This window comes from Sinohyriopsis cumingii, chromosome 3 (assembly GCF_028554795.1).
Source record: "Sinohyriopsis cumingii isolate HCF-2022 chromosome 3, ASM2855479v2, whole genome shotgun sequence".
In the NCBI taxonomy this organism is placed as follows: Eukaryota; Metazoa; Mollusca; class Bivalvia; order Unionida; family Unionidae; genus Sinohyriopsis; species Sinohyriopsis cumingii.
This window is the reverse complement of record NC_142963.1, coordinates 95,518,548-95,525,406: the sequence shown is the minus strand read 5'-3', so window position 1 is coordinate 95,525,406 and position 6,859 is coordinate 95,518,548.

The window sequence follows — 6,859 nt, the reverse complement described above, 5'->3', positions numbered from 1 at the left end:
AATCAAACGACAACAACAGCAGCAACAAATCTATAACAAAAACGTAGTAACATAAGGTAAATCCATCTTTGAGTACACACAATAAAAACCATTTCGAGAGAGACAAAGACACAAATGCACATGATGTCGAACTTTTTGGTATTATGCTATTTCGTTCCACACAGCATGGTCAATTTTATCTATATGCAGGCCTAGCTCAGTACATTTCTCAGGTCAGTGTCATTAAATGTAGCTAAAGCTACCTGACTAGTTTTAAATACTTTGTGTGAAACAAATTATATACTGTTAGCTACATTTAATGACGCTGACCTGAAAAATGTCTGTGCTACAGATAGGATAGAATTTTAAAGACTATAGACCTATACATTTCATAACCTCCCAACTCTCTTAACAACAATGAACACTTAGTAACAGCTAGAAATGTGTTATATAAAACATGCATTATTCTAATTTTGTTAATCATCTCCATTGTGCCCCAGTTGAATCAAAAATATAACTACAATATTTAAAGACAAATAATGCACTTACCAGCCAGAAGGAATCATTTATCCGTTAATATCTTAATCCATAAGCAAATTTCACTGTAGCACTTGCCATATTTCCAGGACAGAAAAATAAATGCTCAAAGAATCTGTGAACTTGAAAGTTTAGCACATGGATATCCACTAGAGTCCGTTTTTGGAGGATCTATTATACATGGGGGTAATTTTACAATCAATATTAAGGACAACACAAGTATGTCACAAACAGTTTCACCTCCTCCAAAGAAAAGAATAGTTATGTACGATAGTGACACAGATTTCTAATTAACCATGAATAATCAAAAGCAAGATCTTACTCTTTGTTACAGCTTGTACTATTAGTCTGACAATACAAACCCGTGGAAACCTTTAATGTGATAAAAAGTGCAAGGAACTTAGTCAATTTATTCGTTGATTTATAGTTTCTAACCTGACTCTGATTAGAGTGGCCCTAACACCGTCATCTTATGCGGGTTTCATGCTTAACGGAAGTTTTCAGTGTAATAGACGGACATGCTCGGGTCCATTTTCAGCAATGGGGTGTATCACGACTACAAATGTACATACATAAGTCGTCTGCTTCCGATATTTACAATGTTGAATCAAGCAAAAGGAAATAATGACAACTATAAATTTGCTCTTCATGTGGATTTAACAAGCGGTTTAATTTCTATGTTGATATATGCAAAGGGATATAATTCCAAACTCTGTGTTATGTAATTTACGCAATTATTCAGCAGTTAACAAACAAGATGAACTACGTCATTATGTTGTCTGATGGAAATAAACTAGCCTATAGTGTACGCAATATGGCACCATGTTAGTATGGAAAGTCCGTTAAGCATGAAATGGTGCAGGGGATGCCAGCATTAGTGCCATTCTGGTCACAGTCAGGTTAGAAATGATAAATTAATGATTCATTTGACTTAGTTTTGTGCACTTTTTATCACATTAAACGCTCTCGTTTTTGAAATCGGTTTTGTGGTACAAACAAACAGGGATGTAGAGTTAGACTTATAGGTATAGCTACAGTAGAGCTGAGTATCCAATATCATTTTATTTACAATATAACATTTCAAAATTGGAACTGATGAAAATAAAAGTTTCTTGTAATAAATATTAATTATTTATTGTCAATTTCATATAACATCCATATATTAAATGTGATAATACCTCATTATTATTTGATGCTTTATGTTGTTATTTTTCTTTGCTCGCGCGTATAAACTGTGTACTTCGGACACAACGGTCACACCACAGCCCTCATTAACATATTTATATTCATGCGTCACATGTAAACATTGGACGTGAACACTAGTGCAGAATTCTTTTTACTTTAAAGGAAAATATTGGGTGAGAAAAATAATCTACGTTGAGGTTTGGACCGAAACAAGGAAATCTCAGTCGCAGGTTTATATTATATGTCTCCCCACTCGAGCAAGCCTCGTGGGGAGACAAATAATATAAACCCTTGACTGAGATTTCCTTGTCTAGTCCCAAACCCCAACATAGATTCTATATATCCTGTCCATGAGTTAACGTCACATGGCATACATTTCATAGTTACATCAAATGTACCACAAAAATTTCAGTTCGCCTTGACAACACTTACTTATCCTGTGTATGATTTAGCTGTTTTGATTAGGCTTTGGGGAAGTAAGAAATATATATGTCACCAGTGACAAAAATAATAGACAAGCTCAGCAAACAAAGGTGTAACAAGCTGCACTACATTGATGGCTTGGTGTGTAGGTTTTAATACATCTATTCTTAATAGTTTAATCCAAAATAATTTTACCAGCTTAAGTATGAATTAATGGAAAATTGGTTTGTTAGAGACACTTATTAAGAACTAGGGTTTTTGTATGTATTTCAGCTATATCTAAGTAATTTTGAAGAACTATTTTTACAGATTTTTTTAATAAAACAAAAACAGACATTGTTTGAGGTTTCTGACACAGAATCATCATAGAAGTAAACCTCTACTAAAAAACAAACTTGTCTTATGATCCCACCTTTCTTTTATGGGTAACATGCTTTATACACCATGTATAGTTGCTGCAATTGATAGCTATTAGTACAAATGGTACATATAATCTCCAGGACAATGTGCTATTTTTTATATAAACATTTGAATAATGTTTTTTTTATAACAATAACTTAAATGATAATGAAATTATTTTGTACCAATATTTTGTCAGAACCATGTTATTAATTTCATAGAAATACACTGGAATTGTATACATTGAAGTTTAATGCTTGGCCACAATGATGCAAATACAAAATTAAACTACGGGTACAGATGGACAAGGGCAACACTACATACCACTTTCACATTCCTGGAGAGGCATACAAATCCCCCATTTATGGAGGAGCATACAAATCTACAATGTTTTGGAGAGGCATACAAATCCACCTTTCTGGAGGAACTTACAAATCTACATTGCTGGAGAGGCTTACAAATCCTCTTTTCTGGAGGAACTTACAAATCTACATTACTGGAGAGGAATACAGATCCCCCCATTTATAGAGTAACATACAAATCGACACTCCTGGAGAGGAATACAAATCTCCCTTTCTGGAGGAGCATACAAATTTGCATTCCTGGAGAGGCATACAAATCCCCCATTTACTGAGGAACATACAAATCAACATTCCTGGAGAGGCATACAAATCCCTCTTTCTGGAGGAGCATACAAATCTGCATTCCTGGAGAGGCATACAAATCCCCCATTTACTGAGGAACATACAAATCAACATTCCTGGAGAGGCATACAAATCTACATTCCAGGAGGAGCATACAAATCGAAATTCCTGAAGGAGCATACAAATCCAAATTCCTGGAGAGGCATCCAAATTCCCCATTTACTGAGGAGCATACAAATCTACATTCCTGGAGAGGCATCCAAATTCCCCATTTATGGAGGATCATACAAATCTACATTCCTGGAGATGCAAACAAATCCCCCTTTCTGGAGGAGCATATACATCTGCATTTCTGGAGAGGCATACAAATCCCCCATTTCTGGAGAGGCATACAAATCCCCCATTTCTGGAGAGGCATACAAATCCCCCATTTCTGGAGAGGCATACAAATCCCCCATTTACTGAGAAGCATACAAATCTACATTCCTGGAGTGGCATACAAATCTACATTCCTGGAGAGGCATACAAATCTACATTCCTGGAGGAGCATACAAATCTACATTCCTGGAGAGGCATACAAATCTACATTCCTGGAGGAGCATACAAATCCAAATTCCTGGAGAGGCATACAAATCTAAATTCCTGGAGAGGCATACAAATCTACATTCCTGGGGCATGATATAAAGCAATAAATTTGAAACCTCGGACTTGGTATAAGAAAAAATTTCTAAAGTTCTGAAATTTTTTCCCACATGAATCTTGAACAGAACAAGTTTTGACCTAAATTAATATTTCTGTTTTTAAAAGTTCAAGTAAGCTTCTTAGATAAAATCTATATCTCATTAAGAGCAATACAGATATGCAGAAACTTAAGGGTGAGATAAATATTTATAGTTCCTTCCCGTTTCCCATTACATGTACCTTTGAAAACAAGTTAAGCATTTACAACACCAATTTTTTTCTCTACTTCATTGAAAATTATTCTGTTTATATCAAATTATGCTGTTACTTTGCTTATGGGTGAGGGTATGGAAGACAGCAACTGGGCATTCTTTGTTTCAACATAGTCTTTCATAAAAAGCCACCATCATGATTCTACTGATTTAGTTGATTTCGGCCAAGTCCTTTGCAACAGCACCTTGCAGATTCAAAACAACATCTTGAATGTCCACATTTTACTTTTAAGTATTCAAGTTTGATGCAGGAAAATCGCAAGCTTGCCCATGTTGATGTCAACAACAATCTAACTTGTCAACTCAGTCAAACCTACTTTGTTGGAAAATCTGGTCAGATCCCTGTTTGGGCAGTGTTGTCAGGTTTTTGAGCAACTGTAAATTCAAAAAGGCATTTCATATACTATTAAGCATCATTTCTACCAGGCCAGAAGTTGACCTCAAAAACCTCGAAAAACATAAATTTTCATTTTGATCTTAGAAATTTAAAATAAACCTTAAAAAACTGAACGTAACAAAAATAATAAAAACCTAAAGATTTTGAAAAAATGTCGAATGCCTCTACCCGACTCCAAAAAAATGCTTTTTTGAAAACAGATTTTCATTCGGCATGCATTGCAGTCTAGAGAGTGCATGAACTATGCAAATTAAAGACATCTGGTCATTTTAATTATTTATTAATTTTTGCTTTATCTTTATTTTTATTATATTTAGGAACAAACTCAAAGTTTACTTTATCAGATTTTAATAAATATTATGCTCAAAATGTAGATAATCTTGTTAACTGTTGCGTGTCTAAGACCTAAAAATATTTTAAAACCTTGTAAAAACCTAAAATTAACCTAAAATTATAACATTTAATTTCACTTCTAACCCTTTTTCAAATGATAACATAAAATCAATAAGCATTTCCAGGATTGGTCAACACTCAAGTGCATGCAATGCTTTAGCAACAAGGTGTCTGCATATGGAGCCATCCGTCAAAGTTTGTAATGGTTGTGTTGAATAAAATGGTGATTGTGGTTCAGTGCCAGTGCCCTGGTTTAAATAATCAGCAACTTCATGTGGTGGTACAAGTCCGCACAAGACAAATTGCAAAAGATGTTTGGGTGTCACTGTGTACGACCCATTGAGTTCCAGGTCCTATTGTTGAATCCAGGTTACCACTTATCATTTGATCGAGATAACCTGAGAATCTTTGGTTCTCAGTTCCTCCCACATAAAGACACCTCAGAAATGTTTGAATTCGGCATCACAAGTGAAACAAAACTGGTCAATGGTGAGGCCAAAACCAAAGACCTTGACCCCAAGTCTGCTCTCGATGACAAAGAGATGGTTGAAGTCCTTTTCCTTTTTTGAAGAGGCTATGTGTCATCTCACCGTTGGTTTTAGAGCTATTGCAGAGGCAGTTCTGACAGCCCCTAACACAGCCACTTTTGCAACCAAAGGAGCTGCAGCCGTTAAATGTGCTGGAATAGCCATGAGGATTGAAACTATTCCACCAGTCTTTTGCATTTGTGCCACATCTGCCTTGGATAATTTTAATGTCACCAAGGTGTTCTTTTGTTTGGCTGAATTAAGCTAAGTTGTGTTTGACTTATTGGTTAAAGCCTTAATGTGCCCCAGCAATTGTATTGAGCACTTTAGTTTTGCAGTCTGCTTTGGTTTAAGGCTAGCCTTAACTTCGTGATCTGAAATTATTGTTTGAAAATACAACAGGTTCAATTACTATGTTTAGTTTTCCACAGGTGCATCAGTAACTTTCATTTGAACACCTGTGCCTCTAACAACAGAGTATTGTTGGAGAGGATCACAACAATGCATATAACGTAATGGGGGAAGCAGGGAGAGTAGTGGGATTAGCATGTGCATGAAAATACATATCAACCATAGACTGAACAACTCTAGGTTTTCCAAACAAAAGGAATAAATCAGATATAGTGTAGTCCTTCTGGGTATTTGAATACCCATAGGAATCTTTTGATGCCCATGCATGTATGACCATAGTTTGTAATATGCCCATGCATGTATGACCATAGTTTGTAATATGCACATGCATGTATGACCATAGTTTGTAATATGCACATGCAACTTGATTATCTCAAGTTAAATTTCTTCATTGGGTTTCTGATAGCAATTTAACCTGCCTAGAAACTTCCAACACTCCTGTCTAATCAAGTATCACAATATACTCTTGATTTCCACCTTAGTCTCCATCTTGAAATGCCATGAACATGTTTTGGTGCGCTGTGACCATGTTGGGTACTTATTTGCCATGTAAACTGTTCATTAACTACGCTTGGGTGTGAGTCTGTGATGAGCATGAGAAATTACAGTGTTGGTGAGGTTCAGTCTGCATAAACAACAACAAATGCACTTTCTGTGGTCACTGAAGGTTTTATCTTGGGCATCCACAATGTCAGTGTTGACAATATAACTTGGCCATCATCAACACTGTCAGATTTGCAATAATTGAATCAGACAGATGATCAGTGGCTTCACTATGATTTTACGAACTGAGGTTGATGGTAATATAACGATGTTTGGTGGTGCTCATGTGACTACAATATCAACGTCATGTTGTGTAGATGTTCAACCGAGATGGCAGAGCTGAGTGTAAACTGGTGTACTTGTATGAAATTTTGGGAGTCTTTGCCACCAATATGATACTATGTTGGATCTCATTATTTTTCAATTCAATCATGTATACACCTGTGGAAGCCAAGCAACATTCCAGGT